Consider the following 26,081-nt stretch of genomic DNA (forward strand, 5'->3'; position numbering starts at 1 on the left):
CGTACACAACGCATTTTGGGGGAGGAGTTTATATGATTTTATTTTAAGCTGCTCTTTACTGCCAGCGTTTCGTAAAGTTCTTACGTGCATTGGAGGGAAAGCACCTTGAGGCAGTTGGGTAACTCGCGAAACCTCTCAGGAGCACTCGTGAGTAATGCAAATATCAGGCAGCTTTCTAGTAGTGTTTGAGCGTATGCAGATATGCTAAAAACAGCTAGTGACACTCTTCGTCCTTTAAGAGTGGCATTCTGCGCATACGCAAACGCTCAAGTAGCCTTGTTCTAAAATTCGCTATTAATGGGGTTGTGTAATAAGCCAGCCATGCACCGTACAAAACGGCAGTAGATACCAAAACAACCTGCTCCTACATTTGCGTTCTACCGTCTATCAGCCAAAGAATAAAAGAGAGAAGAGACATTCTGCCCACATACGTGTGATATTACGTAGATGTGGGCAGCTTGGTCTTTCCGGTCTTCGAAGTCATTCCAATTATAAACAGATAATCAACGACGGCCATATGAGCAACAGCCGTCGTCCACCACCTAAGCAGTGGCGAGTGCAATGACGGCCTGCAACTGACAAATATTTGGTGGCAGGCTAGTGCGCGTCTTTCTCTCCCTCTTATTTTTTTTCTTTCTTGTCTATTTTCTCTTCTACTCCTTGTCATCTATTCTACAGACTATCCCGGTAACCGCGCACGCCTCATTTATTGTTTTATGTCGAGTTTTGCGAGTTACAATTAATAAAAAAGAAAAAAAAAACAACCTGCGATTGCGACTACCGCTTCTTGCAGTAAACACGCAGACCAGCACTCGCACAAGAGTAGAGTTGTGCATATATGATGTTCAATCGATATGTGCGATATGACAAGGTTCCTGTCAAAACTGCCACCGTAGAATTATACTGCGATGAATATTTTATTCCTGAGTTCATTTTATTGCGATAGCAATACTACGCCAGGTTTCAGCCCGTCGCGTAGTTCCGGGAAGAACCACGTTCAACCTTGAACAGCCGCGAAGAAGACGAAGACGAAGAGATGAAGAAGAGAAGACGAAGAAGACGAAGATGACGAAGAAGAAGACGAAGAAAAGACGATGGCGAAGAAGACTAAGAATGCTCGGTCACCGGCAGCTAATGCTTTCGCTCTCCATTCGGTTCAGCAGCATTGAATCCTTCTTATTTATAGGTGGGCCCTTAGCTTACTCTCTCGCGTCTACACTCTAAGAACTGGAACTCTTATTTCAAGAGTCAAACAGCCTAATTACTCCTGCAGATCTCACTTTACTCCTGCCATATGCGAGGAAGAGTGAAATGGCCTTTCAATCTTCCAAGAAAAAATGAGTAAAGTGAACATTCTACTCCTGCAGATTTAGATAGCGTTAAAGGTTGTTTTACTCCTGCGATAAAGAAATTATAACTTTCCGTACCACACATGTTTCGATTGTTGCTCGGGCAGCACAAGTGTCCGTATTGGACATTGAAGCAGGCTTCTTTTTCATTTTTTCCTCCTGTCTGCGTGATACCGCATTAAATAGTAGTAATCAGCTATCAAGGGTAAAGGCTTCCAGGCGTGTCGTCTGCTACTGTTTTTAACTACGAAACTGTCAACTGCTCAAACCAAATTTACCTGAAGAAATGAATAACCTACGACCATCTAACTTCACAAATGAACTTTATTATTTGAAAATAATTTATGCATTCACAAATACTTGATAGTTATCAAACTCATGCTCCCTCTTCTTTCTTTTTTTTTTTTTTTTGCGTTGCGCAACTGTTGCTCTCCTTGTTCAGTTCAAGCGCTGCGTTAGCTGTGCGTTGTTTGTTCTTGCGGGCTGTCAGTTACATCGTATTTCGCTTAGAAATCCTTTATTACCGCCGGCTTGACCTCTTAAACTACCCTGTTATATCATTATGAAATGCATCGCAAGCCTCAAGCCTTCGCAGTGTTCACCATTTGCAGCGCGCACACAGGATATGACCTGCAACTTGCTTTCAATGCTCGCTCGCCAACGGCATCAACGGTCTCCGGACAATAATGGAGTCATTCAGGTAAGGTTCGCTTCTATTTTTTTTTTCCGCAACTGCAAGTTTAAAACGCGCAAAAGCGTGTAGACTTCTGTTCATTAGCACATATTTTGAAGCCTCAGTTTTACCAAGCGCTATTTTCTTGTACTGGGAGCAGTGGCATTGTCGCTTGTTCGAACATGGGAGGCGCGTAGGCGTTTGTTTTGGCAGTGCTGTAACCGCTAATTTTCTTCCGTAGACACAGAAGTATGTGTTCTTGTGCATACATACTTTAATAACTTCCATTTTTTATCATCACAAATGTGCATCGGCAGTCACGTTTACGTCCGGTTGAGTGAGGCATTACAATTTTGTTCCTTGCACTTCCAGGTGTACACTGTTTTTGAAAATGTTCTCCTGGAAGACAGCTGCTTGCTCAGGGTGGATGCTTGCTTGGTTGCTAAAGGCGTCCCGTGAACAGCATTAAGCTCGTAAGTGTGTTCTTCCGTCACATGATTCTCAAAAGGCACTACCATGATTAATGGTGATAAATGCTTTATTTGCCTACCTATGCTGTACAAGTGGAGGAACCGCGGCCTTAGGCTAAGCACATGCCCACAAAGTGCGGTCAGCTGTTGCCATGGTCTCCTAGGCTGTTCTGTCTGAGGACGTCATTGCATATTAGGGCACTTCAGATGGGCAAGCAGCTTGAGTATGCGAATGTGTTTGCTTGCACTTTATGTTCTGAAGATTAGTGTCGTGTGTAGCAGCCAATCAAGGAAGTAATCGTGAGTTAATCCGAAGAAAATGAATTGTTCATTTTTCACTTCCTGGCATACTTTTTTTCTTCTGTAGAAAAGTCACTTATAAACAGTATGCATACTTTTTTTATAGCTGCAGCATGGACATGCTGTTATAAAGCCACTTTGAAACCTCAAAGAAGTAAAGTTGCTATTTAGGTCATGCTCATAAGAAAGAGAAGCTGCTAAGAATGGCTCACGAATTAATTGTCGAGTCATAAAGAATATTCTTTGTTGCTGTGCAAAATAATGCAAAATGTCCTACATCTAAAAAAAAAATCTGGAAACATTTCAGTGACCTGCTGCGTGCTTGCTGAAACACACACACACACAAAAAAAGAAAATGAGGGTGGGGACCAATGTTGAGTGCACACAGGAAGTTGAGTAGCCGAGGAAGTCATCACCGAGCTCTATGACAGCAGACTTGGCATGGCAAGGAGTCATAGAGCACTGGCACGACAGTGTTGCATTGGCTTCAGCTCTTTCCACGCACTTTTGATGGCCTTCCATAACTCATCAGAATTTGCAGTGTGCAGGACCCTTTTTTGCAAAATGGCTTTTAATGCCTGAAATGTTTTCAGTGACTTTCATATCAGCGACCTTAGGAAGCCAAGCTAGTGTAATGGGCTACAAAGCTTTTCAAGGTGCACTTTCACAATGTGCGCCGTGAGGATAGGGAAAGAATGCTGCGGCAGAAAATGCCCATTCTTGTAAGCCATGATTGACAGCTCTTAACCACACGGCCAGAGTAAAGAGCACATAAATGACGAACACAGGTGCTGAACTTCAATTTTATTCTGTAACCACTAATATTCTGCTTATATACCCATAAAGGCACAGACAAGTGGCGATTTTTGACACTTGTGGCAACAAAAACTAATGTGACAAATAAAAACCAAAAAAAGTACCGAAAGGGCAAACCCGAACGAGGAGAGAACGAGATAGGCAAGTTATCTTTTAAGCCGCCAACACATGGAAAGTGGACTAATAAGTACAAAAAAATTACAAATGTGGAAGGAGAGCAGAAAATGGGTAGCAGAGGTAAAGGTAACAATTAGCACAGCAAAATGCATGAGATGAAGTGCACTAAAACTGAAAAAAAAAGCGTCATGAACAGCGACAATGAAGCCAACAATTGACATTGCCAAATGCAGAACACAAGCAGTACTAAATAGCTAAACCAAAGCAAATGAACGAAACGCGCATGATCAACAAGGGTGAAGTCAACAATTAACATAGCGAAAGGATGAAGATGAGGTGCATAAAACCAAACAAGAAAGATAAAATGTCAAGAAATGAATTCAGCAAATGTAACAAAGCTAAAACCAGGCTAGATTACAGAATTCCATAAAGAAAGGCAATCTCTTTTTTTAAAAGTGAAATGGAGGGGGTGCTAACACAATCATCCTTGAGCCTCAAAATCTTGGCAGCTTCGACTATTTCATGTGTCAGCTTTACCAATGTGTTTTTAACACTGTTTTTTTTTTTTTTTTTTTTCAAAGATTGGGTGGCATGGCTTCTTTGAGTCGGTTCCTGCAGTGGACGGGCAGATTCCTGGGGGATTACCTGAGAAGTCATTTTAATGCTCCATTAGCCTTTCATTGATGCATCAAAAAGGCTTGTTTGTCCATGTATACCTTACGGCAAGTGAAAGGCTTAGAGTGAGCGCCTTCTGTACACTGCTCCTAAGGGTTTTCTGTGCTTCTTGGTGCGGAATCTTTTCTTTTTCATTAACGATCCACGAAAGCTGCAATAGTTGCTCAGGGGCAGAAAAGAAGGTCAAATCCTGCTTTCTTTTCACTCATCGTAAGGTTGTGGGAAATTTGGTGCATGCAACGAATCACTGCAACCTTTTTGCGTGGCCTGTGCACTTCAGCCAGTGGTTGTGTTTTTGCACTTGGTGTTTTTCAGCACTTTTTCTGCGACAGTGGAGAGGACTTGTAATGGGTACCCTGATTGCGTGAGCCTGCATACCTTTTTCAAGAAGCTTTCTTGCAATTTGTGCTCGCATGACTTGTTCAAGGCGTTGACAAGGGCAGACTGGATGATATTTCTTTTGACCAGCTTTGGAACGAGCGGAGCTGCATGTTAGGAAGGGATTGTTTCCCCTTGGTCCAATCCGCCTTTTGCGCGAGTTTTCTGCGCATGCGCGAAGCCCCAGCGGCGACTGATGAAAACACACTGAGAGGCGTCGACGGCGCTTCTCGTCGCCGCACTCATAGCCAACGCACGGGGGCTGGAGGCGCGGTACGTTCACAGCCTCGGTAAAACGATGCCAACCACCTGTGCCGCTTACGTCTGCCACTCTCGAGGCGTGCCGGGATGCAAGACGCGTTTTGTTAGGTTTCCTTCGGCAAGCCGCGACCTGCAACGGCGTGAAGCTTGGATTAGGGCAACCAAGCGTCAAGACGTGAATGGGCGACCTTGGCAGCCGACTGCGTGCTCTCGACTGTGCGAAAAACACTTCGTTACAGGTATGTATGCATCTAAAGGAAATGTGCATGATGAAAAGTATCTACCGGAGTTTGCACCAAGCCTGTAACCCACCAGTGATAGCCGCAATGAGCATTTGTTCGGCGCGTCTGATGGCGATGTATTTTGTCGTTTGTTGCGAAGGGGCCGGGTAGCGCAGATATCAGAGGTGGTTGTGTGCGCTAGACCGTAATAATTAGCATGTTTTATTGCGACTGCCGCCTGACTAAAAAGAAGAAAAAAAAAAAAAGGTGTTGTGATGCACCGCCGTCAGCGAGCCGAGTGGTTGAGCTGGTCATGAGGCTCGCGAACGGCAGTGCATTAAAACGCCGTATTTTTTTTTTCTTGTTAGTGAGGTGGCAGTCACGATAAAACATGCTAAATATTACGGCCTAGCGCACACAGCCGCCTGTGATATCTAAGCTACCTAGCCCTTTCGCACATAAAGATAAGAAGGGACAAAATACATCGCCTTCAGGCCCCGGTGCAACTGAAGCAATCACGCACCGAAGAAATCCTCATTGCAGCTATCACTGGTGCGCTACAGCCTGGGTGAAAACCAGTAGGTACTTTTCATCATGCCTATTTCACTTAGATGCATACATACCTGTAGTATCTGTGTTTTTGCCGCTCGGAGCATATGACGCACTTGCACGACGCACAGTATTTTTTTTTTTTAATTAAAGGCTCGCCTTCGTGCACGCCAAAGCATCCGGACTTTGTTCCTTTAATGTACGCAATCAGATGCACTTCGTTAGGGAGCTTGATAATCGTCGTCTTCGTCCAACCGTTCGCAACGGCAAGGAAACCGCCCGGCACAATAAATGAGTCTCCTGGAGGGTTCATGCTCGTTCACTTGCAGAGTGGATCGCTCTGGACGTAAAACTGGGTTGGTTCCTGACCGAGATGCGCATCCGATATGTAGGAGATTCACATATGTGTCACCAAGTTGTTGATTCCGCAGAAATCGCGGCGGAGGCAGAAATGAACGTTGGAGATCCTTTCACAACAGAATGACCATTCTCTGCGCACCGAGAACCTTTTCACCACTGCGACCACATCCGTTCCGACTCCTGAGGCCAGAAACCGGCTACAGCTCTGAATCATCCATTGCCAGAAAAATGCAGCGCGTTTCCTGCAGGTGTGCATTTCGGCCGGGACAATGCCCTATTCACGGGGTGTGTATATGTGACTCTCTGCCGATCTTCGTGGATGAAATCCTATAGCTGCACGGTTGTAGATGACGCGAGGAGGAAGCGACGCCCATTGCACCATGCCGGCGCCGCGGTGACCGCATTGTGCTCGGTAACTCAAGACACCCCGCGCATATGCGCAGCTCAAAGTCACAGGATACGATTCCACCTAGCTCTGCAGCATCAACAAACCCCTGGCTGCTTTGCCCTTTGAGATCCCTCTCTCTCTCTGCCCCCACGCTCTCCTGTCTGCCGAAAACCTGCACGCGTCGAACACGGCCCGCGCTACACGCTCTTACAATACGAAGATAGTATATGCGTACGTGCGTTATGAGTGGATTGTGAAAACGCTCTACCTTCCCCCATACTGCGTGAACATGATATGCTGCAATCACTGTCTCTACTTTCCGCTCCGAGGCCAAAAAAGGGGGGAAGCTTTCGCTTTCTACCAGCGTTGGCGTGGCCATTTCGTATGGTGCGCTCTCGCGTCGTCTGCTACACTGCCGCTCAATGTGTTTCCCGCCCGCTCCCGCATGATGGTGCCACATCCTCGCGCAAAAGGCGGATTGCCCGGCACACATAACTGGGTGTAAAGAAGATTCTTAGTTCCAGGATGTGCATGGAATCATTGTCCGGCATTTCGTGCATAAATTTAAGGGGAGCCAGGGCACTCTTAAGGACACTAAAAATTTCAGGTACTTCATGAAAAAAAAGGCTTCCTTGTCACAGTCGAAAAGAACTAAGAAATCATCCACAAAGCAGAAAATATTTTTAACTTGTTAGTGTTTGAAATGGTTCCTGAGACTTTTGTCATGCATAGCTAAGAACAGATCACTGATAACGGGGCAATACATGATCCAATGCAGATCCTGTGACTTTGGATAAAGTGTAAACCATTCCATTCTAGAAATGTTGATTTTAGGTACACAGAAAGCATAACCAAGAAACCATCTACAGGGACACCACACTCATTCTGGAAGGATACTGCTCCAGGTTTGTCGATAGCTTCACGAACGCATTTCATGAGGTCCCCCATCTTGAGGTATAGAATAAAATAATTTTAACATCTGTAGAAAAACACGGTAGGCTTTCTTTCTATTCCAGTTCAAAGACCTAATGATTTCATCTGCATTCTTTACCAGAAAGGTATCATCGATAGAAAGCAATTTCTGGTTGCCTTGCAAATACATAGAGACGTCTTTCTGCCAGGTATCCTCCGAAACAATAACGCACAGAGGGCACGAGAGGTATATCTGGCAGAAAGACGTCACTATGTATTTGCATGGCAACCTGAAATTGCTTTTTATCGATGATCCCTTTCTGGTAAAGAATGCAGATGTAGTCATTAGGTTTTTGAACGGGAAAAGAAACAAAGCCTATCATGCCTTTTCTATAAATGCAAAAGGCTTGTTTTATTCTATACCTCAAGATAGACCTCATGAAATGCGTTCGCAAAGCTATTGACCAACATGGAACCATATCCTCCCAGAGTGAGTGTGGTGTCTCTGTAGATGGTCTCTTAGAATTGTTTTCTGTGTATCTAAAATAAACATTTGCAGAAAGGAATGATTCACACCTTATCCAAAAGCACGGGATCTGCATCATATCATGTATTACTTACTCCCTTGCTCAGTGATCTGTTCTTAGTTATGCATGACAGTAGTCTCAGGAATCACTTTGAAAACTCACGAATTCAAAAAATTTTCTACTTTGGGGACGACTTCTTAGTTAATTTAGACCGTGACGTAGAAACCTTTTTTCATGAAGTACCTGAAGTTTTGAGTGTCTTTAAGAGTATCCTGGCTCCCCTTGAATTAAAGCAAGAAATGCCAGACAATGATTCCATGTGCTTCTTGGAACTAAGCATCTTCACACCCAGTCACGTGAGCTGGGCATTTGAACCAAGGGGCAACTAGCCCTTCCTATAATATGTCTCCGCTCGTTCAAAGCTGGTTAGAAGAAATATCATCCAGTCTGCCCTTGTCAATGCCCTGAACAAGTCATGCGAGCACAAATTACAAGAAAGCTTCTTGAAAAAGGTATGCAGGCTCACGCAATCAGGGTACCCGTTACAAGTCCTTTCCACTGTCTCAGAAAAAGTGCTGAAGCACATAGGCAACACGATAATGTTCCAGGGATTCCTTACATGCACCAAATTTCCCACAACTTTACGACGAGTGAAAAGAAAGCAGGAGTTGACGTTGTTTTCTGCCCTCGAGCAACTATTGCAGCTTTGATGAATCGTTAATGAAGAAGAAAAGCAAAAAAAAAATAAATAAATAAAAAAGAGGCCGCACTAAGAAGCACAGAAAACCCTTAGCAGCACATGCGGAAGGCGCTCACTCTAAGCCTTTCACTTGCCGTAAGCTATACATGGACCAAACTGGCCGATGAAGGCTAATGGAGCATTAAAATGACTTATCAGGTATATCCCCCAGGAATCTGCCCGTCCACTGCAGGAACCGACTTAAAGAAGCCATGCCACCCAATCTTCGAAAAAAAACTGTGTTAAAAACTCATCGTTATAAGCTGACACATGAAATAGTTAAAGCTGCCAAGATTTTCAGGCTCAAGGATGATTGTGTTAGTACACCCTCCATTTCACTCTTGGAAAAAAAGATTGCCTTTCTTTATGGACTACTCTAATCTAGCCTGGTTTTAGCTTTATAACATTTGTTGAATTCATTTCTTGACATTTTATCTTTATTGTTTCGTTTTATGCACCTCATCTTCATCCTTTCGCAATGTAATTGTAGACTTCACCCTTGTTGCTCATGAGCATTTCCTTCATTTGCTTTGTTTTAGCTATTTAGTGCTCATCTTCTGCATTTAGCGGTCAATTGTTGGCTTCATCTTTCTTGTCATGCACTTTTTCTTTCAGTTTTAGTGTACTTCATCTCGTGCGTTTTGCTGTGTAATTGTTAGCTTACGTCTGTTACCCATTTTCTGTTACCATTGCATTTTTTTTTTTCTGTTATTAGTCCGTTGTTCCACGTGTTGGCGGCTTAAAAAATGATTTGCCTATTTTGTTCTCCCCTTGTTTGGGTTTGCTCTTACGGTACTTCTTTTTGTTTTTATTTGTCACAAGTGTTGAAAATCAGCACTAGTCGGTGCCTTTATGGGTATATAAGCAGAGTATCAGTGGTTCCAGAATAAGGTTAAAGTTCAGAGCCTGTGTTCGTCTTTTATGTGTTTACTCTGTCCGTGTGGTTAATTAAGCACTGTCAACCATGAATCAACACCATTAGCCCGACAACTTTTTCTATCCTTGCAAGGTCCTTTTAGCAGGTGAGAAAGGAGCTGGTGGCAATGATTACAAAATAAGCTTGGGAGCTCAGCTGACCATCAATGCAGGGAAGAGGTGAGAGGCTGTCTTTGTGGCAACCTCCCCCCCCCCCCCCCTTCACATGTTTAAGGATTTTTGAGTGCTTGGCCTGAGGCCATTGACATAAAGGGGATCATACCTTAAAATAGCAGTATTTAATGAAAGTTACAGCCTTGGCAGCAAAACAAACATGGTATATAAGAAAGCAAGCCACAGGTCAAAAGACAAAAGTATAATCATTTACTTTTTAGCAACTAGGCAGCACTCTTTTTGTTTCTAGGCCCACCCAGTACAGGCCCACCCAGTAATGCCTTAAAGTTAGGGCTTTTGTGTAGCCATCCTATCTGAATCCTGCTTTGTCACGCCTTTGCCTAATAAATTTATCTGACACATTAAGGCCCTTATCTCACCCCCTGTTACGAACAGGCTGTCACTAACTGAGGCAACAATTTGTAAATTCTTTTTGGTTGCTTTTTGGTGAGATAGTGGGAAGCATCTTTGATTTGGTCTTCATCCCGGTAAGTATGTATGATTATGCCCTCTGAAGCCTCAGCCACTCCAGTTGCTTTTCTGTAGTGCGCTGTCCAGTGATGTCCCTCTAATTCAGAATCTTTTCGCTTGAGGTATCGCGGCAGCCTTATAGGTCCGTAGCCATGCTGAAGCTCTAAGCAATGCATGTTGATAACTGTCCATTTTACAGATTGAAAAAACGTTCACATCAGAAAGTGAGAAATGAACGATCCATAAATGGGTGTGTTTGGCCAGTGTTTAAATTGCATTTCTTCAATTGTTTGCTGTATAGGACAGTCTTCAGAACAATAAATATGAGCAAGGCCGTTTGTCTGCTCATGCTGCCTGTTCATCTGAAGTGTGCTAATGTGGAGTAACATCCTTAAAGAACAGTATAGCAGATGTGGGCATGCTATTCAACCCATGTACAACCTCTTGACCAATCACTTTGTGGCTAAGTGCAGTTACTACAGGCCTACTATTACCTTCCATGCTATGTGTGTGTTAATTGTTGCACTCCTTATTTAATCTTAAGAGAATGATCTGTGTAGGTAATTGCATAAAATGGATCACTACCTTATTTTGACAACTGATTTATTGCTATTGCTGCCATGCAGCATGTGACACTGATTGAGTGTATTGTTCTCAAGCACTTCCTTCAGCCAATGCTTGGTTTAATAATTTTGTTGTCATTGTCTTGTGTTAAGTAATGGCAATAATTAGTGAACTGGTTGATCTTGTGCCCTTCCAGCAGGTGTGCTTCTGCTTGGCAGCACATGAGAATCAGTGATTCTTGTTTATAAGTCACTGTATCTGTTCTGTTCCCAAACATGTAATTGTACTCAAGGGGACTCAATCACAGTTCTTCAATGCTGTTTTTTTTTGTAATAGACTAGTTGACTTTGCTTTATATTTGATGATATGTATTCTTTCCTTGACTATCATTGTGTATATCAGTGGGCCTCTTAGATTATCCACTGTCCGCAGGTCGCCTGAGTACAGCCCAGCCATTTGTTTACTAGGGTTGCTCTGGCGTTAGTCTTTCTCCAGGTGGACAGTTCCGGGCTACCTGCTGGCTGCTAGACTTGCCAGGATGATTTTATGTTGGCTACTCGCATCCAACTAGCAAACAACGGAGAGGTGATGGGGAGGTGAGGAATGTCTGCGGCTGTTTTTATTGACTAGGACCGCAGAGCTTCGGGTGAAATTATCTTTTGTTTTTAGGGTGTCTTTAATAATTTGCAGGCAGGTGCTCATTTCAGCTGATCTGCAGTGCTCATTTATTACATCTTTAACTGTCGCCGCATACATATTTTGTATGTGTGTGACATTGTCTCCCATCACATAATTTACAAGATCAGATGTTCGTTCCATATTGAGCTTAATGAGTTCGGATTTGCAAATTATATTTCATCTGTCAAGTTCTAGCATCAACTTATTTTACAGCATTGTTCGAGAACCTTCTCGAGCGTGAGAGCAGACCTCAATTCCCTGTGCACTCAGGCATGCGCATTCATGCAAGTATATCGTCAGCATGCGATACACGGTCCGAGTGTTCGGTATTTACTTTTGTAGCGCAGTGGAAAGGACATACTTTGGTAATTGCTCAGAAATATTTTAAGATGTAACGCATGCATGCACTATCACGTTTCACTTGATTCATTAAGGTGGTCACGACAGCTAACAACTGAGCATAAACTAGTTATTGCATTTCACTCCTCACACGTTAAATTATAAATCCTCGAAATTTGAGCTCATTCGGTGCAGCAGATAGTTTTAAAAATAATTTTTGTTATTATTGAAATTGGCTTTCTGGTCTGGCAACCATTGGCCGCTGACGTCATGAGATATCATTCCCATGTCGTCTGCTATTCGCGATGTAGTCTATGTAGGCTGCACTTTTGCATTCATGCTTGGATGGTGGTCACAGATTTTTTTTTTTCAGCAAAAATATTTTATTCGCATATTCTCTTTTCCTTGAAAAGCCTTTACTATAATATGCGACTTTAGTGATCCTCGGACTTGTTTTGGGCTTCGTCTAGAGATTGCCGAGGAGGCTGAAATGGACGGGCTCATGCTGTATAATTCAGCATACAATCAGAAGCATCTTATTCTTACACTATGAGATTTAGCTTGTTTTAGCAACAAGCACTCACGCATATAAAAAGGTACTTGTCCGTTTCTTCCCGCCGTGTACCCGCGCCACGAAAGTGGGGAGGGGTTAGCATTATGTTCCTGATTGCTGAGGTATTGCCGTTGCTCTTTCGGTCCAAAAACTAAGAGTAAGCAAGCATTACCTTGAGGCGAGATCATACCTTGCAACATTAAAGGAGCAGACAAAACTTTTAAACAAAGCAGTACCTCTTGATGACCTTCCATTGATCAGTTCCGTCGGTGTTGCGGGGCCGAAAACCTCACACTACGGTGATAGGTGCTGGTCGTGCTGGCGTCGTCGCCAGTGTAATGCGAAAAATCATGCGTCGATAAGCTAAAGCTGATAAGCTGACTGACCGTGCCTTATGCTGAAGGAAACATGCCTTATTCTATATTGCTTTTGTGCAGTAGCATCTTCATCAAGTGCTTTCGTCTGAGGGTCGGCCACTGAGTCATTCAACTCCCTCCCCCCTCCCTGCAAAGAAAAAAAAAGTGTCCTTTGATATTGCAGCCTGCATTTCAGACGACGCTCCACCGTGCATAGTCTCCTGTCCGCAGTGATAAGAATGTTTTTAATATGAAAGCGCCTCTACTTTAATAAAACTTTAGCAGCACACCTCTGATTTGAATTCATTATGCAATTGGGGCTGGTACAAAAGCAGCCAATGGTGTGTGCTGTGCCTTCACTGTGGGGAACAACTGTAGCATGACCAGCGTGGCAGTACGGCCTTGCATGTTGTTTTTCATGCATGATGGCTCACATGGGGAAGATTGGGAAAAAATAAGGCGATAGATAGTGCATGCATTTGGCATTTCTCAAATATTTCTGAGTGCGTCCGAAAACACATTCTTTTTTCACTGTGCAGAAAAATGAAATGAAGACGTGAAAAATTAATGCACTCATGATACTGATGTACTGTCTTTGCCAGAAGTAACCAGGCTGCGTGTTCCGCTTCTCAGTCGGTTAGCAGAGAATTCATAAAACTTCTGATGCTGTAAATTGGTGCAACATAAATGAGAGCTCCTGTCTTCACTTGCCAAAAAGTTATGATCCTCAGGGGATCCATGTTAGCTTCAGAATACAAGCAAGAAGCAAAACATGCAGCCTGGTTACTTTTGGCAAAGACGGTACATGCACTTATTAATGTGCCTTCTCGAGTACGTACTGGGAGCTGCAACCCACGGCAATGCTCGAGAAGGTCCTCAAACAGCAAGTCAAGTAAAATAAGCTGAGTACGGACTTGAGAGATGAAACGTATTTTGCAAATAAATCGATTTAATGAGCATAGTATGATGCAAACATCTGCACTTGTAAATGGTGAGAAGAGATATGTTGCCCCACATACACAAAATAAGTAAGCAATGGCAATGGAAAGACACACAAGATGTCCACCACGACTGGCAGAAATAAGCACTATCCTTGAGATTGTACGAAATGTCTTGTTCACTAAAGTACCGCACATGCTCACCACTTCCATATAACCTCTGTTGTCTGCTAGCCGCCCAAGCGCAACCCACACTAAATCATCCTTGTGAGAGTGTGGCATTCAGTGGCATATCATCAGAGAAAAAATGACCCCCCCCCCCCCCCCCCCATACACACAGAAAAATGTAAGAGCTGGCTCCACGCTCGGGCGCCCCTTAGGCTAATAACTTAAGCCCAGTGACAAGGTGGCACGTATGCGGAAACTAACGATAAAAAAGAGTAAGCGTGACAAATGTCTCTTAAATGTAATTTATGTTCATTATTTTACCTGTGTTTGCTGTGTTTTTGGTCATTTATTTTTAATGTGACAGTATTGAAGGCCCCGTTTCCCCAAAATCTTGCATTGTTGGTGGCAACGTCGTGAGCAAAAAAGTCATGAGCAGGGTTCTAGCATTTGGTAATAAGCAGGTGACATTTTTGTGAGTCAGGCATTGATTTTTGGTGTTAGTTTGTGTGGCATCATGAGGCCGCATGAGATGGCGAATTGCCTGGAGCTCCTTACGATTGAAGGGTGAGATGGGCCCTTCCGAGTCGCACTTTTGTGCAATGTTGCTAAAGCAGGTATATATATATCTATGTCAGGTTGTCTTTCAGATAATGTGGTAGCTTATCACTGTATGCTAATGAATGTTTGAGATAAATGGATCAGTGACGAAGCGAATAGCAGTATGCAGGTACGAAAAGGTGGGTCACCTTGTAGAAATGCAGACTGAAGACAGTCAAACTACCACATTATACCCTTAAAGGCAGACTTTAAGTATCCCTCCAGGTCTTAATTTTAATTTATTTATCCGAGGGCTGTTTTTAGCACCTGTTTTCCTTCCGGATTTGGTTTTCATTTATAATTGTGTGAATTTAAGGTAGTCTCATTTCTCGCAAGGGTGGAAGAACGGGCTAGTTGCTGGTTCATATTGGGAAAGGAAAAAATGATTGCACACTCGACAAAGTGCTGTGTTGTCATTTTTTGTTCATGTCTCAAAAATGCGCTGTTATTTTTTCTCAAGCTCTCTGTTCTTACTGAGCTTTTTCATTTCACCTCAGATGCATGACCTACAGTAATGAAGAAGGACATGCCTCTTTGTTTATGCCTTATCACTTAATGTTGTAGTATTATGTTTTTTTTCTTATGTCTATAGCCCTGTGTTTTAGATAAAAAGAACGACCGAGGTCGCCCTGCTTTGTTATATTGAACTACAATGCACCATAAAGTCATCCCGCTGTCAAAACATGCATGAACATCGGAGCATATCCTACCTTCCGTTATCACTCTCAAAGAAAGTGACTAGTATGCAGAAACACTAAGGCGGTAGGCATTGCTAGTGAAGTTAACTGCCGCCTGACCACATGCCCACAGGCTACGAGGTCAGCCACTCAGTGTGTATGTGTGTAAGGGCTGATGTGTTAGCAGAATTAGGGTAGCAGCAGCTTCTCTACACTGCCAGGAAATGAACCACTGACAGGGTTTTAATTAGTTTGAATACTTGTCACGCAGTATGCTGTGTTGGTCCAACTGGTCACATTGCAATGCATCACCTTCTTAGTTGGATCTCTGCCTTCTCCACTACTGCAGAGTGTAGGTAGCAGTGTGTTATTAGTCTGTGCAGACGTAATTGAGCGGAAAGGTTGCTTTGTGGTCCAAGCAACAGCGATCCGATATCACCTTTCTTAAAGGTTGTTGGGCTGGTGGAGTGCATTACACAAATATTACATGTATAATGTATGTTCTGCATGCACATGTGCTTGGTAGCATTGCCGCAGTATCTTTGACTATTCAGGATCGATGACAAGAATGCCAGCCTACCTACCACCAGCTGTTGTGAACACCTCGATTACTATATTATTGCGTTGCTATAGTGGCTTATCCACAACCAATGACTCGGTCAAAAGAACATAAGCACTCCAGAGAGCTTAGACGTTAGCTTGACAGGGTCAGGGTGCTTACTGAATTTGGTATGGCAAGCATCATGCAAAAAAGGAAGTGGTGGCAGTCCTAAAACTTTTACACTCTGCTAGATATAACTTCTGTGTGGATCTTGCATGAAAGTAGCAATTATCAGTCAATTTTGCAAATATATTCGGTGGAATCAGCTGTGCAATACAGTATGATGCTATATCTGGCTAATTGCACATACATTTAGGTTTTTTTTTTTATTCTGCAAGCTCGCCATAAGGCATATTATAAAAACCCATCTAAATTGTTTTCCATAAGTAACCGAAGAAGGCTCTTGCTCTTATCGTTGTCGGTGAGCCATTTGGAGAAGTCCGCTTGCCTTGTTGCAGTTAGTCCTACTTCCTGCTGAATCTGTCCTTGATGGTCCCTGCACAAGTGCACAGCAGGTGGCGAACATCCACTTCTGCAGCTGGTGTGCAACACTTCGGGCATGTGGCGGGTCCGATGTCTTCTTTAGATTCCCATCAGCATGTTACAGATAGGGTAAGGGCCGCCCCAGCTCTTATTCTTGTTTCTTGCTATTGTTGTCTGCAGTACTAAAACCTGGCTCCTCATCTCCCTGGTATATGAAGTAATCAATTACAGGCTCTGCATCTCAAATACCCATATATTTGAACCTTTGAACAACAACAGCATCTGGGGACATCACATGCAAAGATTTGAAAATACGCAAACAGACAGGCTAAAGTGACACTCCAAGCTAACCTCATGGTGTCATTACGTGGTTGACTGCTGCCATGCGCAAAGTACAGATGTGTCTGAATTGTTCTTTATATTCCACAGAGCTAGACGATGATAATGATGGCAGCAGGCAGGGGCAGTACCTCGGGGTGTATTCAGGGCCACTGTACTATGCAGATTCCATTTCCTTCCAAATAACAGGTTCCAAATTTACAAGGAGTGGCTCATACATAAATGTAGCCCTTAGTCGAGTGTAAAAGGCACTCTATATTTCCTTGGTATGGATGATCAGGTCGTTTAGGCTTTTTGAGAAAATGTATTGCATAAAAGGGTTGCCCTTTCTCAGTATTATTTACACTTGGCAAAGTGCTAGACTGCATTATGCAAAGATAGTCTGCAGTCTACCTCTCCCTTCTTGCCACCCTGCTGAAAGATATCTGTTGTATGTCTGTAGCAATGCATCCGTCTGTTGTTTCAGGCTACTAGGAAAAGTGACACTATGCACAGGCAACCGTAATAAGCATACTTATTGCGTCCCCACTAGCAACGTAAAGCAATTTGCCTTTACAGTGGTCTTGTTTATGCTCTTTCAGCTAATTGCTTGCCTTTTCATGATGCTATTTCCTTACACCTTCAGTTAAGATCACTGCAAAATTGCCATATATGTGCCCTGGGGGTGAAACTGCAGCCATCTGCTGGGAAATAAATCACATGACTGCATTAATTTTGTAAGAACTGAATCTGCAGTTTTTACCACACATTAACGGTGCATTAGAAAGACACCAGTATCAGTTCTGAATGAAAAATGTAACCCTTACTAAATTTTATGGACATAAACACGTGAAAAAGTGCTGGCCTTTACACATTCTTTAAACTGACCACTGAAAGTCAGCAACAGAGCTATCTATAGATACATACACCTTCACATTGTCTTTTTGTTTACTGTTAAATACAAATAAAGTCAGATATCCAAGCATTCAGGCGCCTGATGCAGTCATTGGTTGTGGGTGTGCTGCTTTAGGAATGCAATAATAAAGCAGTTGAGGTGTTCACGACAGCTGGTGGTTAGGTGGGTCGGTGTTTTTGTCATCAACCCTCAACAGTTAAAGGCTAACCAAGCAGATGTGCATGCAGAACATCAATTGTACGCATAGTTTTTGTTTAAAGCATTCTAGCTGCACATCGAGCTTTAAATAAACTGATACCCAGTCGCCGTTGCTCTACTTTTGAAGCAACCATCTGCACAAGTAGATATGCACATACCAACAAGCCTGGTAGGAAGTGGCTCTTTAGCATAACACCATCGGCTGCTGTCTAGTTTCAATTGATGAGTGTGCACTGCTCTACCTACAAAGGAGAGGTGCAGATTATTTGCTCTGTGTGCTATCTGCACGCTCCAGTAATTGAGAAGGTGCAGATCCAGTTGGGCAGGTGACACATTGTCATGTGACCAGTTCGGCTAACAAAGCATACTTCGTGGCTCGTATTCAAACTTCTCAAAGCCCTGTTAGTGGTTGATCACTGCCAGTGTAGAATAGCATTAGTGAAGCTGCTGCTACCCTGACCCTGCTCACACTTCAGAAGTTTTGCCTAACCGGCACACTGACGGACCAACTGATCGACCTTGTAGCCTGTAAGCATGTGCTCGGGCAGTGGTTAACTTTACTAGTGCTTCTGATTTATAGTTTCTTGCACTGTTTTTTACATGCTCGACACTTTCTTTGAGGATGATAATGGGAGTTAGGATATACTCTGACCTTCATGCATGTTTTGACAGTAGGGTGACTTTATGGTGCATTGTTGTTCGTTATAACAAAGCAGGGTGACCTCAGTAGTTCTTTTTGTCTCAAACTCAAGGCTATAAACACATATTTTGACAGTAGCTCCACCCTCGTTCACAATAAGCATTTGTGATAGCTGAGGCCAATATAGGTGGGCTCTACTTCAGAGCTAGAAAGAAGTAGTGAAACCAGTACCAACAAGTTCCATAAGTACTCACTGGTACCAAGCTGTCGAGGATTTTCTCTTTAGTCTGACATATCGAATACACACACATGTGGCAGCTGTTAAATTAGGTTAAAAAAAAATAAAAACAACAGTAGGCGATAATGCGTAAACAAATTCATCTTCTTCATTGCTGTAGGTAATGCATCTGGGGTGGAATGAAAAAACTCAGTAAGAATAGAGAGCTTGGGAAAAAAATAAACCGCACTCCTAAGACATTGAAAAAGAAAGAGATGACAACACAGCGTTTTGTCCTTGTCTCAAGAGAGTGCTGTTTTTTTTTCCCAGAGATGAACTACCAGCTAGCTCATTTTTCCACCCTTGCAGGAACAGAGACCACCTTAAATCGACGCGGTGCTTTAAATGGAAACCAAGTCCGGAAGGAAAGCAGGTGTTAAAAATCTCGGAAAAATAAATTAAACCTAACTTTAAAACCTGCAGGGATACCTAAAGTCTGCCTTTAAGGGTATGCTGCTAGTTGCTTCGTCACTGATCCATTTATTTCAAACATTTATTAACATACAGTGATAAGCTACCACATTATCTGAAAGACAACCTGACATATATATACTTGCTTTAACAATTGTATAAAAGTGCGACTCGGAGGGGCTTGATTGCCATCTCACTCTTCAATCACAAGGAGCTCCTAGCAATTCGGCATCTCATGCGGCCTCATGATGCCACACAAACTAACACCAAAACTCAATGCCTGACCCACAAAAATGTCACCTGCTTATTACCAAATGCTAGAACCCTGCTTATGACTATTTGCTCACGACATTGTCAACAATAATGCAAGATTTTGGGGAGAATGGGGCCTTCAATACTGTCACATTAAAAATAAATGACCAAAAGCACAGCAAAAACAGATAAAATAATGAATATAAATTACGTTTGAGACATTTGTCACACTTACTCTTCTTTATTTTAGTTTCTGCATACGTGCTGCCTTTTGAGTGCACTTAAGATATCTCATTAGCCTACGGGGCGCCCGAGCGTGGAGCCAGCTCTTGCATTTTTCTGTGTGTAGGGGGGAGGGGGGCTACTTTTGGTTGCTCCAGAATGCGTTCATTTTTTCTCGACGATATGCTGCTGGATGCCAGACTTTCACAAGGATGATTTAGTGCGGGCTGCGCTTGGGTAGCTAGCAGACAACAGAGGTGATATGGAAGTGGTAAGCATGTGCGGTACTTCATTGAACACGACATATCGTACAATCTCAAGGATAGTGCTTATTTCTGCCACTCGTGATGGACATCATGTGTGTCTTTCCATTGCCATTGTTTACTTATTTTGTGTATGTGGGGCAACATATCTCTTCTCACCATTTAAAAGTGCAGATGTTTGCGTCATACTATGCGCATTAAGCCGATTGATTTGTAAAATGCATTTCATCTCAAGTCCATACTCGGTTTACTTTACATGGCTTGCTATTTGAGGGCTTTCTCGGGCATTAGCGCGGATTGCAGCTCCCTGTGCTTAGTCAGGAAGGCACATTAATTCGTACATGTACAGGGTCCTTCAAGATATGTGCGAACACGGCGAAGCGTGCCCGCGCTCCGTGAGCGTCAGCGCATCCGGCGCGGTCGCGGATCGAAACAATGTGGCGCATGCGCACGCTATGTGCACATGCGAACGCTTCGAATATGTGCGAATATGCGAATATGTGCGAACGCTTCGCCGTGTTCACACATATTTTGAAGGACCCTGTACATCAGTATCATGAGTGCACTCATTTTTCACATCTTCATTTCATTTTTCTGCAAAGTGGAAAAAGGACGTGTTTTGGAAAACACTCAAATATTTGAGAAATGACCAATCTTCCGCGTCATGCATCATGCATGGACACCAACATGCAAGGACTGTCACGTTGGTCATGCTAGCGGTTTCTCCACAGTGACGGCACAGCACACACCATTGGCTGCTTTTGTACCAGCCCCAATTGCATAAAGAATTCAAACCTGCGGTGTGCAGCTTAATTTTTATTTATGGTAGAGGCGCTTGCATATTAAAAACATTCTTATCGACGTTATGCATGGATGACTGCATGCAACAGACACACTGTCGTGTCAGCTCTACCACATAGTGTCCTCTTTTCCCCTGATAGATTCCTAAGACTGCACTGCATTCCCATCCAGCAATGGAGCCAAAGTTCGAGCGTCACCGACGCTGGCATCGACAAATCCCATTGATGCTCTCTCTCTCATGCTCCCTGTTTCCGCACTCCTTTATGTTGAGTTTTGAGAAACTAAAATCAGCTTTAAACCTGTGCCCTTTTAGCCATTTAAAGCTGTGTCTAGCTGGGTCAAAGCTATTGCATGACCTTTCAATTTTTTTTTATCATATGTTTTTGGACTCCTAAAATCGTGACTCCCATTTGAGAAACATTGCTTTTTGATGGCTGAAGTGAAACATGATAGTGCATGCATGTGGTACATCTCAAATATATCTGAGCTATTACCAGAGCATGTCCTCATTTCCACTGCATTGAAAAATAAAATACCATGCACCCAGATTGTGTTTCACACACTGGCGATATGCTTGCATGAATGTGCATGCCTGAGCATGTACTGAGGGCTATGATCTGATGTCACACTCGAGAAGGTCATTAAATGATACCATAAAATAAGCTGAGGCTATGCACTTGACAGATGAAAGATATATAGAGAATCCGAGTTCAGTGAGTTCATTATGAAATAGAAATCTGCAATTGTCAGTTGCCTGGTGGGAAAGAGTGCCGCATGCATATTATACGTATATAAGCAGCGACAGCTGACAAAGAAAAAGATACCATAGGTGGGCACCATGGATCAGCTAAGAGCACCTATGATGCCCTCTGATAAAAGAAATGTCGCATGATACTCCTGTCCTTCTAGTCAGTTTAAAAATGGTGCATAAATTTCTCACTTCTATATCACCTCTCCATTGTCTGCTAGTTGGAGGGCTGCAGCGAGCATAAAATAATCCTGCCATGTCTGGCTGCCAGTAGGTACAAACAAGACAAATATGAATAAAAATTGAAAACGTTGCTTATGCTTTCTCTAGTTTCGCTGGCTGCTAGCTTCCCTGTGTAATTTGTCATTTGATAGATTTCATTACTACAAAAGCAGCGTCACTTCAAAATTTACATTGTCATGGTCTTGCCTGAGTGGCACGGCTAAAGGCCCGTTCACACTTGCGACTAGCAGCGGTCGCGTGACCGTTTTGGTCGAAAAGCGACAGTCGCAAATGGTCGCATCGGTCGAAAAGCGACTGCCGCGGGCCGATCGGGCACTGCTCGAATTTTCAGTCGCGCGACTACTAGTCGCAAACCATTTCACCAATCAGCGAGGTCCCGGAGTTCTTGATCGAGCACCTTCTCAATGCAATTAAAGAATACCCCTACCTTTTCAACAAACGGCACCCGGAATTCAAAGGCAGGGAGATAGGATATGGCCTGGGAGGAGATTGGAAAGATATTTGGACTATCTGGTAAATACCATGAACTTTTAAGAAATGGATTTTTCACGCAGGTGCAACATTTTATATTGACACCACGGTGATTGACATTGTCTATTCGTCGTCGGCGTTTTCCTGGAAACACGAGAGCGCGGCATGCGTACCGGCTCGCCTGAAAAAGCTGAAGTGTCTGGCAGGCGGCAGCTACCGACGTTCACTGTCATCGCCCAGCAGCTCTCCTACTCCCAACTCGTTCGGAACGAGAACAGAACGAGAAGGCGACTGTCGTAAGTGTGAACATTGGTAGTGGCGAGCTCCTCTCCTCTGGTCGCGCGACTGGTAGTCGCAAGTGTGAATAGACCTTAAGTTGGCAGATAGGAATTCTGGCTTTAACCAAGCCATTAAATGTGCCCGAGTGACCTAGGGGTAGCATGTCTTTGTCTGGATCCAAGGTTCTTTGGATCCAGTCAACCAGGCATCCCCAGGTGACTCAGGTAGGTTCAGATCTCTTGGTTGAAGCAGGTCTCTATATCTTTATGTGGTCTAACATAATGTGATGGCTTACAACTGCGTTAATGAGTATGCACAACATAATAGAATAAATTGTGGGGTTACTCAGTTACCCTGTAGTGAAGTGTCTGTACATGAATGAGAATCCACACGGAAGCCCCAATGTGCTCCATCATACACTTAAGGTAGAGTTTAAAGGACCCCCGATTTTTTTGCGTGTTGTCTTTGTAACAGTGTGCATGACTATACATGGATTACCACATAGTATTTGTTCATGGCTGCTAAATAATACAATCTCTCCCATCATCTGTTTCAATTTCAATGCCATAGCAATGGCTGTGTCAGAAATCAGTATAGGTCATGGAAGGCATGAAAAACAAGAAACTGCAATATCTGCTTCATGATTTTATTCACTATATCGCTGAAGCTAGCCTGGTTCAGGAGCAGTCATCACACCGAACGTGCCTTTATGACCTTCTTGATATTTGACACAAAAGCCTTATTCTCCTGGATTCTAAATATAACTAAACTCAAGGATTCATTCAAGTTATTAACACGAAAGCGTTACTTCGCCATGTTCACAGATTTCTGTCCGTAGACCGCACCCGCAAAATCGTGTCCGCAGCAGTTGCGAGTAATTAAGAAACGTGAGAGGTTAATGAGTGGTGTCAATCGATAGAGGCTGACATAATGTTGCTGCCGAAAAATAGGCCAGTAAGCTAGTTAGGTAATTAATTACAGGCAAAAAATGTAAAAGTTCTCTGCAGCAGTTGTGAGTAATTGAGAAGTGGTAGAGGTTAATGAGTCCAATTGATAGAGGGTGACGTAGTGTTGTGTGCGAAATAATAATTAGGCCAATAAGGTAATTAGGTAATTAATTAGAGGCAAAACATGCAAAATCATGTCCGTAGCAGTTGTGAGTGATTGAGAAATCGTAGAGGTTAATGAGTGGTGTTAATTGATAGAGGGTGATGTAATGTGTGCAAATAATTAGGCCATTAAGGTAATTAGGTAATTAATAAGAGGCAAAAAATGAAACAGTAAAGGCAAAAATGGTCTCATTAGCTAATGGCTTGGTGCCAGTATTTGAATGTATCAAATACTAAAATAATTAAACCAGTGAATTAAGGTGACTTCAAGTATGTGACATTACACAACCTGAAGTCGAGCTAAAAAAGGGCATATGAAGGGATTAGCATGCAATTTCAAAGTACCAAAGACTAAAGTAGTTAAGGCAGTCAATTAGAGTGGTGTCAAAGGTGTGACGTCACGCAACTGGAAATAGAGCTGAAAAAGGGCATAGGAAGGGATTGTGCAATTTGAAAGTACCAAAGACTAAAATGAATAAACAAGAAGTGGATAATGTGAGCTAGAGGCCGTGACGTCGCACTACCAACCGGAAGTCTAGCTGAAGAAGGGCATAGGAAGGGATTGGTGCACAATTTGAAAGTACCAAAGAAAATGGGTAAACAATAAGTGAATTAAGCAAACAGAAGCAACCAACAGCAGATTCCGTGCTTTTGCATTACTCCAATTCAGATTCTGCAGCGCTGTTTTTAGTTGTAGATGGATGCCACTCTGCAGAAGCGGCCTCAGTAAACTCCAGAGGGAGTGGAGGTTCGCCAGTACAGCTGCATGTGTTCTACATCCAAAGCCAATTCTCGAGCAACAAACGGTCCAGTGCCGGCCAGGCTTGTGTTTAGCCTCTGAGGGACTAGCATAGTGGTATTCCCACTTGAGGTATAGCAAATTGGCAGTCAGAATAAACGAAGTATGTGGATTTCTAGATCACTAGCTTTGTTTAATGATTTGGAATGAAAAGTCTACACTTGGTCATGATGTGCCACTGCTAGGGCATACCTAGGTGGCGACCCCAGGCGTTCACACCAAGTTTTGTTTTGTTGCATTAGCTGTAGGTTAAAATGAAAACTTGAGATTAGGAGTATGTTTAGTTGCTTATAATGGTTTGCTTTAACCTCCCTTGCATTGTTTTTATTCTATATGCAGGCACCTGGAAAATGAAGGATATCTTGAGCGGCTTCACTCGGCTCGGCAAGCTGCGATGTGGTCGAGCGGCAGGATCACTTGGTTAAAACTTTGCTCACAGGATCACTTGGCTTGTAGCAGCGTTCTGGGCATCTAATGCCAATTAGACTGTGGTGTCGAAAACACTGATGGGCCTAGACCTCACAGAGCACATCCCAAATGTATTGCTGGCATGCACAGCAATTGTGAGAAAATAAAAGCTGTCATCAGCGTGCTTTTGCATCCCTATTTATTGAAGCACCGATTTCACATCACAGACTGTTGTGTGTATGGTGCAAGAAGTGTGGAAACAATTTGTACATTCACCATTGAACAGTGTGTAGTGGAAATACTATGCACCGTTTTGCAGAGGAAGGTATGGCCAAAGTGAGTCCTACAAAACATATGGCTGGAACTGGTTTAAAAAATGGTAGGATATGTAAAACAGGCCATGAAATTCCATCAGGAGGAGTAAAATAAAACTCTCCTTGAAGGAGTACAGGCACTCCTATCAGTGGAGTCCTTGAACTCCTCCTGGAAGAGTTGTAGGACGCTACTACAGTGTGTAGTTTTACTCCTTTCGGAGGAGTACCTTTACTCTATTCACAGGAGTAGCGCAGTACTCCATCAGTGGAGTCCGATTACTCTATGGCTAGAGAGAGTTCTTTTACTCTGGAAAAAGGAGTCGTATATGGGACAAGCGAAAACTCTTCCAAATGGAGTTCTAGTACTCCTTCTGTTTTTAGAGTGTACTCTTAAAGGATGAGCTTAAGTGTGTGGGCGATTCCTCTGCCCGAGGGATGCGCACGACAAACACACAGTGGGCCGTATGATAAACATCTTTAATCTCACAGGGATCGGGGATCGTCGAAGTCGGTGTCGTCGTCCGGGTGGCTGCGGGTCGTTGAGAGCGCCGGAACGAAGAGCCAGGGACCAAGGAGCCAGAGACCAAGAGAGGGCGAGACGGCGGCGCGTGCATTCTTTTATAGCCCCCTCGCGCGGGACCGGTTATCCCCGAACGAGCGGGGAAAGGGAAACGGGCCGCGCGCAGGGAGCATCGGGAAGTGGCGCGGCCTTCGAATGCGCGGCGCGCCACGAGCCCTACAAGTGTCCCCAATAATGTAGCACCCTACACTGATAGGGCGTGATAGGAGAATAATGTAGCAGGCAAAAGAAGTTTCCGCCGTTGCAACTCAACTAGGGTTAACCAGAGTTAAACCAAAACTAATTTTTTTTTCTTTCAGGATCATGAATATTGTCTTCGCCACCAGCTGCATTCAACAATTGATCTTTGATGTTCAGATACCCGGTGTAAGTGCGCGAACACTGCGGAACTCCGGAAAATCAGAAAACAGACTTTTTTTAAAGCGCAGATGACACCGCAGTGCGCCGTGGAAGTGCGTGTTTTTGATTGCACGGAAAATCTGACGTCAGCAACAGAGACACGTGAGATGTGGCGATCAGCTTTGCCACGTTCCTCCCAGAAACCACTCGGTGCGGGTGAACTGAGAAACCAAAATTTAAGACT

General features: G+C 43.4%; 2 long non-coding RNA genes across 7 annotated transcripts in view; one reads left to right on the forward strand and one right to left on the reverse strand.

Moving 5' to 3' along the window:
• LOC146179297 (uncharacterized) overlaps positions 1-26,081 on the reverse strand; it is a 625,697-nt gene that overhangs the window by 196,640 nt on the left and 402,976 nt on the right. The window lies entirely within an intron of this gene.
• On the forward strand, positions 1,818-24,788 carry LOC146179298 (uncharacterized). Of its 6 annotated transcripts, none has more exons than XR_014700722.1 (4): positions 1,818-2,049; positions 2,395-2,495; positions 11,344-11,455; positions 24,536-24,788. It is a non-coding gene; the product is annotated as an uncharacterized LOC146179298 (long non-coding RNA). The 6 variants fall into 6 exon arrangements; XR_014700721.1 differs by lacking the exon at positions 24,536-24,788 and adding an exon at positions 22,093-22,459; XR_014700725.1 differs by lacking the exon at positions 24,536-24,788 and adding an exon at positions 18,908-18,934.

Source organism: Amblyomma maculatum, chromosome 9 (assembly GCF_055883805.1).
Source record: "Amblyomma maculatum isolate TAMU_Amacu chromosome 9, ASM5588380v1, whole genome shotgun sequence".
NCBI classification, from domain to species: Eukaryota; Metazoa; Arthropoda; class Arachnida; order Ixodida; family Ixodidae; genus Amblyomma; species Amblyomma maculatum.